Source organism: Podarcis erhardii, assembly GCF_964252035.2.
Source record: "Podarcis erhardii genome assembly, chromosome: 1".
Classification (NCBI taxonomy): Eukaryota; Metazoa; Chordata; class Lepidosauria; order Squamata; family Lacertidae; genus Podarcis; species Podarcis erhardii.
Genome location: NC_138497.1, coordinates 139687473 through 139701520, shown reverse-complemented (window position 1 = coordinate 139701520; position 14048 = coordinate 139687473). Strand labels below are relative to the sequence as shown.

General features: G+C 41.6%; 1 protein-coding gene across 39 annotated transcripts in view; it reads left to right on the top strand.

The window, feature by feature from the left end:
* Positions 1-14048, top strand: part of MAP2 (microtubule associated protein 2) — a 343536-nt gene that overhangs the window by 101281 nt on the left and 228207 nt on the right. For 37 of the 39 annotated variants that reach the window (XM_081851863.1, XM_081851852.1, XM_081851843.1 and 34 more), the window contains one exon: positions 5401-5471. The exons of the other annotated variants lie outside the window; for them this stretch is intronic. The gene's annotated coding sequence lies outside the window, so the exon portion shown is untranslated. The remainder of the gene's footprint in view (positions 1-5400; positions 5472-14048) is intronic. 39 annotated transcript variants of the gene reach the window in all.

Genomic DNA, 14048 nt, shown 5'->3' with positions numbered 1-14048 from the left:
ATATGTCAGGAGTGCTCTGATGGTGTTTCCTGCTTGGCAGGGGGTTGGACTCGATGGCCCTTGTGGTCTCTTCCAACTATGATTCTATGATTCTATGATTCATCAGTTTACATTTGCGTACGTTGACTTCTGTTAAATCCTGTGGATTCAGAAGCAAAAAGTGTGTTTGGGGAGAACAAAAGGGAGAGGTAGAGTAGGCAACATATTCTGTCCATTGCTGCTATCACTGATTGATTGTGTGTCTCACGGTTTTCACAAAATGCCCCCGAGTCTCCCACGAGGAAAAAAAAAGATACAATCTGCTGCATGATACTGAATTTACTCTTATTACTGAAAAAAATGTGCAAGCTTTTCTCTTAAACAAAGTTGATGTTTGCTCCCTTTTAAGAAAGAGGTCTATACCTTTTAATCTCTTGAATATGAGAAACAGCAATGTATCAAACAAGAAAGTAGTCAGACTTTTAAATTAGTGCTGTACCTGATAATTAACATTTAATGTACCGTATTTTTCGTCCTATACTGTGCGTCCTATACTGTGCGCCCATAGGACGCACCTTGTTGTTTTTTTTTGGGGGGGGGAATGAATAAAAAAAAATTATTTCCCCACCCCAGCCGCGGCTGCTGCCCCAAGCCTTGCGCACACCTGTCCGAAGCACGGGGCACCCTCCGGAGGGCTCCGCGTGCTTCGGGCGACAGGCTGCCGCCCCAAGCCTTGCACGCCTGGCGGGACCTCCCGCCGGGCGCGCAAGGCTTGCGGACACTCGCCCGGGCTGCAGGCTGCTGCCCGCAAGCCTTGTGAGCCCGCGGGAACTCCCGCCGGGCTTGCAAGGCTTACGGATAGCTTCCTGAAGCCTGGAGAGCGAGAGGGGTCAGTGCGCACCCTTGCCTCTCGCTCTCCAGGCTTCAGCGAAAGCCTGCATTCGCCCCATAGGACGCACACACATTTCCCCTTCATTTTTGGAGGGGGAAAATTGCGTCCTATGGGGCGAAAAATACGGTATCTTGTTCTTCAGCTTCTTATTTGTTGGAGGGCAGAGGAACCAAAACTAATGCAGTAACAATGGTCTGTAATTACATAGCATGTGGTCCCTCTGGGATACTTCTCCACCATGGGATTTATTATCTGTCTCACTTGCATAAATTACAAGATGTAAATTATCCCCCAGTGTTAGTAATGGCACTCTGTAATTGTAGAAGAGCCAATTACATGGTGAAAATAATGCAGTGAAAAGGTGTAATGCAGCTTAATCTTATGCAGGTTTACTCAGAGGTAAGGCCCCACCAGCACCATACATTTAAAGCAGTATTACAGCATTTTGAATCCTGAGAAGTGAAATTTGTTAAGCATGCTGAGAGTTGTTAGGAGGCCCCTATTCCCCTTGCAGAGCTACAGTTTCCAGCATGGTTTAAGAGTCAATCCCTCTTCCCAGGAAACTGGAAATTGTAGTTCTGTGTGGGGAACTCACCTTTTAGCATCCTTAACAAACAGCAGTTCCCATGATTCTTTGGCCATGAGTGTTTAATCTGGGATGATACTGTGTAACTGAGTAGTGCAGACGGGGCCTAAATTTCATTGTGTCCCCAACAAAATGCTACACATTGTGCACACTCCAAGAGCCAGCTGCCAGGAGAAGGTAATTGCTACCCCTTATTCTGGTGAATTCCCAGTAGTGATGTATGGAAGTGAGAGTTGGATCATAAAGAAGACTGATCGCTGAAGAAGAAGAAGAAGAAGAAGAAGAAGAAGAAGAAGAAGAGGAGGAGGAGTTTGGATTTGATATCCCGCTTTATCACTACCCAAAGGAGTCTCAAAGCGGCTAACATTCTCCTTTCCCTTCCTCCCCCACAACAAACACTCTGTGAGGTGAGTGGGGCTGAGAGACTTCAAAGAAGTGTGACTAGCCCAAGGTCACCCAACAGCTGCATGTGGAGGAGCGGAGATGCGAACCCGGTTCACCAGATTATGAGTCTACCGCTCTTAACCACTATACTACACTGGCTCTCCATTGAATTGATGCTTTTGAATTATGGTGCTGGAGGAGACTCTTGAGAGTCCCATGGACTGCAAGAAGATAAAAGCTATCCATTCTTAAGGAAATCAGCCCTGAGTGCTCACTGGAAGGATAGATCCTGAAGCTGAGGCTCCAAGACTTTGGCCATCTCATGAGAAGAGAAGACTCCCTGGAATAGACCCTGATGTTGGGAAAGATGGAGGGCACAAGGAGAAGGGGACGACAGAGGACGAGATGGTTGGACAGTGTTCTCGAAGCTACCAGCATGAGCTTGACCAAACTGCAGGAGGCAGTGAAAGACATGAGTGCCTGGTGTGCTCTGGTTCATGGGGTCACGAAGAGTCGGACACGACTAAACGACTAAACAACAACAACATGCTGGTGAATACAGGCATTCTGTTGAATACTGTTGCTAATTTCTGTATTTCTGTTCTGTACTGAGACAGATTCAAGGAGTGGCAATAGCATGGGACAATGGACAGGGTAATTCCATTGGCCAACAGTCCAGCCCATAACCTGTAGCACAATCCTTAAAGCTCTTTTAAATGGAGAGGTTTTCTTTTTTAAAAAGTTTTCCAAAATTGTTTCCTCTCTGCTTTTCAGTTATGATTGCCTGGGCAGTTGATATCTTCCTAATTCTTATTGTTTCCCAAGCCTACAGGAATGAAAGATTTGCTTTTCATTCATAGTGCCCATGTAAGATTCTTACAAACCTGCTTGTTAAATAGCTCCTAAGTCAGCATCTTATGTGGAAAGGAAATTATGTTTGTCTAGTGCACTTATAACCCCCCACCCCACCTTCAAGTCTCAGCTAGGAACTTCATGCTCTTATTCAGATGCTAATATAAGCCATCTGCTTCTTTAACTGAGGCAGGCAACTAAGCCATGTGACCTCAGTTATTACCATTGCCCTCTTTCTGAGAACTCATTCGCTGTTAAACCCTGAACAATTATCAGCTGATTAGGATAATTTTAAAAGATTTTCAGAATCCTGGGGCAACCTACTTTCCCTAATCATGCATTGCTGAATGCACATTAGTTATAAAAAGGAAAGCAAATCTTTTTAAAGACAGAATTTCTATTTTAGCGCATTAGATTATTATACATTGCTTGTTACATAGAATGTAGATTCTATATTATATCCCATTTTCAGAATTAGATTTACTGAATTTGAGGATACGTATACAAAATTATAGCTACTTTTATGGCAAGTGAAGCTTGATCTGCCATTTTTAGCAATGCATTGTGATAAATGTGAACATTTCTCAGTTAAGGGCTACTTCACCCATTAGTTTCTTGTTAGCTGAGAGTGTTTGAATGGAAGAGCAAAATCTGGTATGCCTGTGTATGTTGTCAGGTATGAAAACTGTGCCATGTGTCTTTTGCTCTGGAGAGGAACCTTTCGTCAGATGAAGCACCTCCCCCTTTCCAAATAAGTTTAAGTTTATCCTCTTTTTAGATCAGTATGGTCCAAAACAAAACGTGGATATATATTCCTCTTTCTTGTCTACCCCACAGTTTTTTCCTTCTGCTTCCAGTTCCTTCTGGGACAGTTCCCATCTTTATGTCATTTTATAGAAACACTGTTAAATGAAAATGGTGTTCAGCCACCATGTGAAAAAAGCATGCACTACATCTTCTGTGTGGAATATCTGGCCCTTGAGCACAAGGCTGTTTGATGCTAAGCCGCACTCACTTGCCCTACACCTGAAGTCATATATAACATCAGGGCAGGAAAAGATGGCAAAGTGTGACTTACCCTTGTGCCTTTGCAAGACCAGCCATTAAGCTGATCAAATGAGCAGCAGGGCTTCTCAAGCACTGATGAACAACTGATTGCTGGCACTTGCAAATCCCTTACCTAATGTGTGTTCAAAATCCATTTGCAGGTGTGGTTTGGATTCAAATGATGCCTTCAGTCAGGGTCAGCCCCCCCTCTGTTTGCAAGCATGGTTTGAATCCAAACTGTCTGTAGACCGAGAAGGAAAATGCCTGTTTGCATGTACAGCCTGGAAACCAATCAGCTGATCGGCACTTCAAAGGAGCTTGCTCTCAGTGCAGATTGGCACAGAGAGTGAGACCTCTTGAAGCTGTCACCTGATGTCAGGTGATTGATAGGTCTAGTGTTTCTGTCAAAGTTGGCCTGTGTTGTGTGTGGGAGAGACTCCAGTGCGCCAGCTGGATTCAATTCACCACCCATCTACAACATCTGCTCTAACCAAAATACTTTTTCAGAATTTGAAATAATAATCCATCGATATTTCACAAAATGAAGACACCTAAGTTCAGAATTTTATTAATTAGCTTTTTTTTCATCCCTCCTTTCAGGGCAACCATCATCACAATACGATAAAGAACATGAAATTACAGTTAGAAAAAGAACATTTTAAGACTGTGAGATTTTACCACATCCGCACCACCATTTTACACAGGGAAGAAACCACAAAATACTGTGTTGGAAATAGTTATATTGCCTTACAGTGTACAGAAAATGATGTGGCCAGTTATACATATCTCTTAGCCAGTTTCTATAAGCCCTATCTTGATGTTGGGGCCCAATTGCCAGTTTTGATGTAGGACAGACATCCTGAGTCATAAATGTTTATATGTTGAAGGGGGTGGGGAGGATTTAGCAGGTACAGCAACTGCATGTCTAAATCCTCTCATTTACATGGTCATTGAAGGTGCAAAAGAATCCCAGGTTTATATTGAGCCTGAGAATGTTAAAATGTTTCACTAAGCAGGATTTAAATATAAAAATTGTGGAAATTTCACTGCTTCCCCCTTTCCACTTGTTGATCACATTTCAGCAGATCCTTGTTGGAATCTCAGACATTACATTACTAGTAAATATATACTAGCACAGCTCATGCTCACCTTTTTGCATATACAGTGGTACCTCGGGTTACATACGCTTCAGGTTACAGACTCTGCTAACCCAGAAATAGTGCTTCAGGTTAAGAACTTTGCTTCAGGATGAGAACAGAAATCGTGCTTCGGCGCAGCAGCAGCGGGAGGCCCCATTAGCTAAAGTGGTGCTTCAGGTTAAGAACAGTTTCAGGTTAAGAACAGACCTCCGGAACGAATTAAGTACTTAACCCGAGGTACCACTGTATGTAAATTATCAGAAGTATTCCGTCTCTCTGGGAATTGTTGACTGAAATTTAAATACATAGGAACACACCATAAAGAAGCAGGAAAAAAGAAATAGATGTTTCCTATGAATTACAATTCTGTTTTGACATAACTGTGATTCGTTTTCTATTTGATGATTTTCTGACCATTATTTAAGCAGCTTAAAAATATTTTCTTTCCCTCAGATTTCAAGGGTTAATACCAATGTTGCTTTAACTTCACTTTCCCCCCTTTTTATGTCTCTCTTCTTCAGCTGGGTGAAGAGACTGGTGTCTTACATTGTCAACTAATCCAGAGGACAGTGTGCTTGCACACTACAACCAGGTCAGTGTGTTTGAGTTTCTGTAGTAAGGATGAAAGACGATTAACATATAATTATTTTTAACACTCCCTGATTCAGAAATCCCCAACAGTAGATAGGATTAGTAGCATGTAGTTTCTGGACAGAAACAGACTTAGAGTGCCCCCCCCATAGGATAATGCAAAATGCATACATTTCCTTTTTATAAAAAATGATTTTTAATTTCAAGTAACAAAACATACCCATACAAGGAAAACAGAGTACAGAAAAAGAAAGAAAAACAGTGACTGATGGTTGCAGTTTTAGATGTTCCAAGAAAAGCACTCAAATGAATATGTTTCTTCATAAGGTTCCTTGTGTTGGTGGACAGTGGAAACCATGTTTGGTTTTCTTAACAAAGTCAATAAAAGGTGTGAGTCTTTCCCCCTCCCCTCCCCCCCAGCCAGGGCATAATTACTTTTATGAAATGGCTAATTTGTCCATAAGCATGATGTCCCATACTTGTGACATCCAGGCTTCAAAAAGATTTGCATTTAAATTTTCCTAAAAAAAATTGCAATCTCTAATCTAGCTGCAGTTAATAAATGGAGGATGAAATCTTTGGTTAAGATTTCACAGAGAAGCAACTCAGTCTTGTCATAATCAAAATCATCTCCTTCACACAGAAAATCCCTTTTGCTCTCCTAAGATTTCTCTGTAATACATGGGGAAAATTCTTCAGCATGGTGACACATTAGTGCTATTTCCTGAATGACATCTCTTTTTGTGGTTTCTGGTTTTTAGCCAATTCTATTTTTATATTTTCTGTAGCCCTTTCCCTCTTAAAATGATACCTTTTCTTTCCCCTTCTGTTATTAAATCTTGCATCTTCAGACATCTTTTGTTTTGAAAAAGCCTTTCAAAATGGCAAGTGCTCTGATGCTATTAGAGCTAAACTAAACACACATTTCATAAATCAAGTTGCATAGAAAGAGACGAGGGAGACTAAACTGTGGCTGCTCGTCCCACTTCTTACCTCCTGTGCATGAACTGCACCCTCCATTTTTGTAGTGTACAGATCGCCCAGAGTTCAGAGTCCTGTGGTCCTCTAGTCATTGAACTCCAAACCCCATCAGCCCAAGGTCAGCAGGGCCAATGATGAGAACATTTGGAGAACCGTAGTTTCTTCACCCACTCTGCTCTACTGTTAACCTGGCATGCCTCTAAATCTAACCATGCTCTCAAAGTGAGCAAGTTTTAGTATTTTCAACTGGAGGAAAGTGAGGGAGGCTGTCACTGAGCTCAGTTCTCTCTCTCTCTCTCTCTCTCTCTCTCTCTCTCTCTCTCTCCCCCCCCCCCTTTCTTGATAATCTACAGATTATTTTTGCAGACCACAAAAATCTTCCTTGACACAGCAGGCCTTTTGAGGATGATATTCTTCCTCTTTTGGTGGTGGGAGAGGGAAGCATGGAGGAACCGTCTCTTACTCCATCTCTAGGAATACTATTGGGAGCTAGTCTAGTGGAAAGTAGGGAACCACATGCAGAGGAGGGATTGCTGGATCTGAGTGACAAGAGAAGGCATGGATAGTGTGCAATTTGAAGTGGCTGTTTGGATTCTTGACAGTCTGCCTTGTTGCAGAAGGAAACTCCGGTTTTGGGGTGGGTGAGCAACCTAAGGGAGAGAGTTGGGTTGTCTATGAATTGTAGGGACAAGGTAGTGGAGATAAGCTTCTTTTACTTGCTGGTCTAATCCTGGCAGGAAGTGGAGCAATCTTCATTTTAGGCCACTTTACTTAAAGCCTGGATGAGATACTAGATAGACTGAAGCCACTTGCTTTCAATTAATTAGAGTATTCATTTTCCTCTACAATGTGAGAATTATTGCAACAATGTCACCTGGGATTTTGAACAGATTATGATTGATTGATTATATTTCTGTGCCCCCTTTTTATTCAAATGAATCTCAAAGTGGCTTACAAACAATAAACGACAACAACATAATAGAACATCACAAAGACAACATAAATCATGTAGAATAATTAACATATCATCAGTAAAACAATTACAAATCATCAATAAATAGCAGTAACAGGGTGAACAGCTTTGTAAACAGAAGTGATTGTGGATGTTAGCAAACACAAAATGGTATTTTTGTGCCTTCTTTTAAAACTTACAGCATTTCATAGTGGGGAGAGGTTAGAATAATGTTTGACTCATGTTGTAGTGAAAGAAAATGCTATAAACGGTTGTTATATAGATGATACTCCCCATTTCTAACACTAGAATTTCCCACTAATGTCCACATTTTCCCTACTAATCCAGAAAGCTGTTCCGCTTGGGTTCATAATCACTTGCTGAGAGCACCTAGAAATCTTTAATATTTCTGGAATGTATGAAGTTGCCATATACTGAGCCAGACTATTGTTCCACATGGCTCAACACTGTCTGTTCTGCTAGCAATGGCTCTCCAGGGTCCCAAGCAGAATTCCTTACCAGAGATGCTGCCCAATTACCTAAATTGCCAGAGTTGGCACCTTGTCCTTTCTGCACACAAAGCCTGCACTCTTGCTACTAAGCTCAGACCCCTTTTCTAAGTGGTCGTACCACGTTCTTCATGGGTCTGTTGCCTAAAAATGTGGAAGCACTCCTTTAAAATGGTGCATGTAAGAATTAAATATTTTCTTCTGCCCTTCTAAAAGGTGCTGAGGATTTCTTCTAGCTAGTCAAATGAATTAAAAATGGCAAGCTTGTCAATAACTTGGTAGATGAATGGGGAATAGCACTTTCAGAAAAAGAAAAGAGTAACAGAGTTGTGAGATGTATAATTACTCAGCAGCACCTACAATATAATGTTGCCGTCTTCTTCTAATCATTTCTGATGCCCTGTTATGTTTGTCACTTGAAGAATGCATGCTTTGTACAGTGAGTCGCCTTCTTTGTGCATCTGGCACTTGGAGAAGGTGACGAATTGGAAGGGCTGACTTGTGTTGAGTGGGATGTTTGTACACTCAGAGAAACAGGAATGCAGTCACTGCAGCGTTTTCAGGTGTGTGGGGAACATTAAGAGGGACTTAATGTGTGGTACTTTGTGTGGGTGGCAGTATGACTAAATAAAAAAACCCCACAGTTTCCATCCATACTGATGTAGAGGTCAACTAACTATCATTCACTCACTCACTCACATGAAAACCATGAATAGGCTACTATGATGCGCAAGAGTTGTGTGAAAAGTAACTAGAGGAACATGCCAAGGAAGAGTCAGCTCAGATTCTCCAACCCATGTTGCTGCTCTCAGAGGGTTTTAAAAAAATGTTTCTTGGCTTTGAGGAATTACTGAGATCCAATAAGTCAACTGCCACCCATGTAGGGGAAGCATAAAGCACTTCCACCCACACACAGGAGGAGGGAAAACCATTTGCTCTGATGGCATCCCCTCTGACAGGGGTGGGCGCCACTTTCAGAGTCAAGGCCTGCATTTGGGAAAATGGGAAAATGGTTAGGCCCACACGCTAGTGACACACTCTGCCGTTTGTACGTCCATCTTCCATTCATTTTTCTTCCTCATTCTTATTCACACTGGCCCTTGCACAGGCACACAAACACTTAACAGAGCAATCCACAAAATCAGCTACCATCTGCTCCCTTCTTTCAGGCTACAATGTGAACCAAATTTACCTGGGAGTAGGCCCATTGAATACAATAGAACATCTCAATATATGGGACTAGGATTGGTCTGTCATTCAACCTCTTCCAGTCCTATTCCCCGCCCCTCTCTTTTGTCCACACATGTGCATGCACACACACACAATCACATCCTTTCATGCACAACCATACAAGCACCCACTATGGCTCAACCTGGTCCTGGGTTGTCCATGTCTTTGTATGCTAACAACAAGACCTCAAACATGACTCAGTAGCTGGCTAACTGACAGCCATTGCGGTTCCCTCAGCACAAGTGCAATTGGTCTCCTTCTTTGGAGGTCTTTAAGCAGAGGCTTGACAACCATATGTCAGGAGTGCTCTGATGGTGTTTCCTGCTTGGCAGGGGGTTGGACTCGATGGCCCTTGTGGTCTCTTCCAACTCTATGATTCTATGATTCTATGATTCTATGGTCTGCGGCAGACCAGGTTGTATCAAAGATGAAGCCAAGGTTGTGTGCCTGGTCAACAGGGTGAAGGCTGAAGCTGCTGACAGATATGGAGAGCAACTAAGGAGAGGAAAGCTTGGGAGGAAGGAGAAGTAGGCCAAGCTGTATTAAAACGCAGTGTTATTAATAGCAGAGGTTAAAATATCCCGTATTCGAATTAGAGGGAGCTTATCTGTCGTGGGTGAAAATAACTGAAGGGGACTCTCTAACGGCAGTAATGCTAAATAATGCTGAGTCATTCCCTTTCTCAAAGCATTGCATTGCAAACAGTGAGGATACATTGCAGGCACTGAGGTTTTGCAGTGTTCAGGCCGCCATCTTAACAGCTTCTCCCTTCAAAGTGATGGGGATTTTGCTAGTTTGAAGTTCAACACAGGCTGTTCTGAGGAAGAGGGAAATAGCCCTACACATATGTCAATCTAATCTCAAAAGAAACAATGAACATTCTTTTTACAAGAGCAATCAGATCCAGCATTGGCCATGGTGGTTTAAATGCAGTGCTAATGTTGCTAATACACAAATATTTCTTTGGAACCAACAGTGTACAATAGTACACATAGTAATTCCCTGCTATTATCAATGAATGCACAAGCAGTCAGCAGATTCCTTGTTTGCTGCTGATCTCTGGAGTATGAAACATGCAGGGAGAATAGCAGATGAATATTTCCCTTTAACTGATTCATTGGCACCAGGACAACTATCAGCATGGTTCAATTCAAGCCTTCAAACAAAACTGTACCAGTAGGTTTATGCTGCTTGAATTGAGCACCATTTGCTGCTTAATTTATGCTGCTTACATAGGACACTTTATTTTTTTTAAGATGCTCCAAAAGAGCATCTACCATAGAGGGTAGTAAATAGAAGGTCCCTCAATAATATGTCTAGTATAGTTGATTAATCTATAGCACAAATGCCCCAATTTTTAGTTTCTTTTCCTCTTGCCCATCTTACAAAGAGGGAAAAGCAGCTTCTGGGAAAGGTTAGTGGAATCTGGAAAGATACGAGCCAGAGGGATCTGGTATTATACAGGGAGGGGCTGTCACGTGCATTTTGCTCCAGCTGTAGCTCTGCCAATTCTGTGGCATCTTCCAAAAGGCTTCTTTTATTTCCTAGGCTGCTGGTTAATTTGCATTCTGATCCACCTTATTGGGTATAACAGATTTGAACTTTCAGGTGCTCATGTTGGCAAGCAGGTGAGACATAAGAATTATGCAAGACCAAGAGCATCTGTCCAGAGCTATGACAGCTCAGAGTAGAGGCCTAATGCTGACAACAGTAAGCATGCACAGTATAAATGGAAGGCGAAAGAACTGTATTGGGATTCCAGTTATTTTCATACTTACTTTGCTACATCTTTTATAAGAATCTTCGATAGTAAAAAAACAACAACCCCTAATTAATTAGTGTACAGAGAGGATGAATGAATAAAATCTCAATTTTATATTAAAAACATACCAATATTACTATCTTACGCAGAACTTAACACTCTGGAGACCATCAGATCTAAGAGCCTGTTGAAATCATATCTATATACCAAAAACTATTTAGGACACTACTTAAAAGACGACTTGATTTTTTTTCTGCATTATATTCTTTTTATCTGCACTCCCTTGTGATAATGACAGTCTGGTAGTAGGTTTTCTGGAGTATTGACAATTTTCAAGACATTTACTTCTTTGTGGAGTTTAATCTTTGTTCCAATGTTTAAAACACAAGGGAGGCTGTTAAAAGTAAGCAGTCAAAATTCTGCCAAATGCATGTCTCTTGAGTTGTAGACATTCACCTGCGCAGAGCAGGAATATGTATAGCAAGCAGGCAATGGGATACTATGGTGGCCCAGCAGGCTTGATTTCCATATTTCTCTTGGAGCAGACGGTTATTTCAAATTGAATTGCTGGCCCAGCTTGCATGTCACATTAAAAAACATGGCTTAAACAAACTATGGTTTGATTTACTAGTGCATGCTGCTGAAGAAAATTACTACAATACAGGGGTACCTCTGGTTGTGGACACGATCTGTTCCGGAGTGCCATTCGCACCCCGAAAAGTCCGTAACCAGAGCAGCGCTTCTGCGCATGTGCGAAGTGCGATAGAGCACTTCTGCACATGCGCGAACCACGCAGAACACTTCTGCGCATGTGCAAACCACGCAGAATGCTTCTGCGCGTGTGTGCACAGTGAAACCTGGAAGTAAACACTTCCGGGTTTGCCGTGTTCTTAACCCGAAAAAACGCAACATGAAGCGTTTGCAAGAAGAGGTATGACTGTACCCCTCTTCTGTTCCTGCTCCTGATTCACTGCAGAGGAAATAAAATGAGCCAGAGTCTGGTTTGTCTTGTCCTCCAAACCCAGGCTCATGGTTTGTTTGGTTTATTTCAAACTATGGTTTAATGTTATTTGTGAACCAAACCTCCCTCTGATTAGTTCTGATTTACTTTCTGTGTGTGATTTCCAGATGACTTGTTTATTGAGCCTTGATTTGTTTGTACACAGCCTTGATTTGTTTGTTTTTACCTTGATTTGTTTGTACACAGTTTGCAGTAAGATTGGGCAACATTGGCAATTTACAGCGAATTCATTCTACTTTGTTTGCAGGGAGGTTACATGATGTTGTGTCAGTTAATTACTATATCGCACTTTCCAGTGCACTTTCCTGTCACAAGGAGTCCAAGTTTGGGAGGAAGTGGTTTTGTGGCACAAGAGTGGCTGAGGCAACCAAGTCAGACGGGCAGGGTAAAAGTAAATCATTGTCATCATCACAAAATCAACTTTAAATATGGAAATTGAATTTGTCAAGATGTGATTGAGTTCCACCTGAAGAAAGCAACACTCTGGAAGCACCCTGCATATTATTGTGTAAGCTGGGTGGAGGTTTAAGAATGTGTATACAGTTGTACCTTGGTTTTGATCAGCTTAGTTCTCGAGCGTTTTGGCTACCGAACACTGCAAACCCAGAAATGAGTGTTATGGTTTGCGAACTATTTTTGGAAGCCAAACGTCCAACGGGGCTTCCGCGGCTTCCTGCAGCCAATCAGAATCTGTGCTTTGGTTTCCAAACATTTTGGGAGTCAAACAGATTTCCGGAACGGGTTCTGTTCAACTTCCCAGGTACAACTGTATTCTGAATGTATATTCTGTTGAAAGCAGTGGGCAGCATCTATATCTGATGCATATTCCAATGCACACCCAGTTTATGCCTACAGTTCCTGAAAGAAAAACAAAAAAACGACTTTGTTGAATGTCTGTGTATATCTAAAATTATGGGGCAGAAAAGTGAAAAGCTCCACAGAAAGCCATCCATGCACACATCCCTAATAGTAATATAAATGCCTTTCCAAATCAATGTGAAAAGTTAGTCATCACTAATTTAACTCACATTGATTTCAAAGGAACCAAAGTGCAGCTACCTTGGTCTGGATGGAAATTAATGATTTGACAGGGTTTTGGTGCATGGAGCAATAAAACCATGGGTAGGATTCAACTAAGTTGTTCTGTGTGCAGAAGAAATCTGCTTGCACAATGGGATTTTCTCCTCCTTCTCCAACCTGTACCCTCAACATTTGCTCTGGAGGGTTGGGGGACCCCCAGTATAGGTTTAAGGGATGCAAAGAGGCATGCCTAGGGTAGGAGAGAGTGGAAAATATTGCATGAGCATACCTTGTTTTTCACATGCATAACTGCTATGTTGAATTTCACTCCATGTCTCTGTACAAGTGTAGTATTTAGTAGCCGTCCCCAAGAATATTCAGCTTTTGTTTGAAAATATAAAATAACGTTCTAGCATTTGTGGCTGCAAAATGTGAAAATGTAGACTATATGTGGAAAAATGTCAGAAGGCATCACTGGACAGTTAGGCAGAAGGGGTTGAATATGATGGTTGGGATCTAATACCCTATTGATGTGACCTCAGCCCATGATTATTGGAAGCAGATTAGGACTACAGCCTTGTGCCCACTTACCTGAGAATGCACCTCAATGAAGTCAGGTGGGAAATGTGCACAGGAATGCGTAATAGATACATGGTCGCACAAATACATAACTCCACAATTTATAAAGGCCTCAATATTCATTTTTTTAAAAAAATAAAAAATTACATAAAATTGTGTACCAATGTAAAAAGCAAAAAGTAAAAAGAAGTGCTGAATAAGCCTTCAATCCTAACCCCTCTCTCCTGGAAATTTAATAGGATGTGCTTCTGAGTAGACATGGTTAGGATTGCATTATAATTCATGCAAAGCAATATATTGAGCAGCATAATCATGAAATGAAAAGTTCAAGTTTTGTATTTAAGCTGGGAGGAGTGCAATAGAGCTGAAAATCATAGTCAAGTTTCCAGTCTCTACCCTTTTCCAGCAAACGTGCAGTGAGCAAATATATTAAAAGACAAAGAATATTTGTTCATATCTTTTTTTGCTCAGTTACTGAGTGTTCAAGTTTCCATTCCCCTAATGTGTAGAGAAAAGAACAGTGA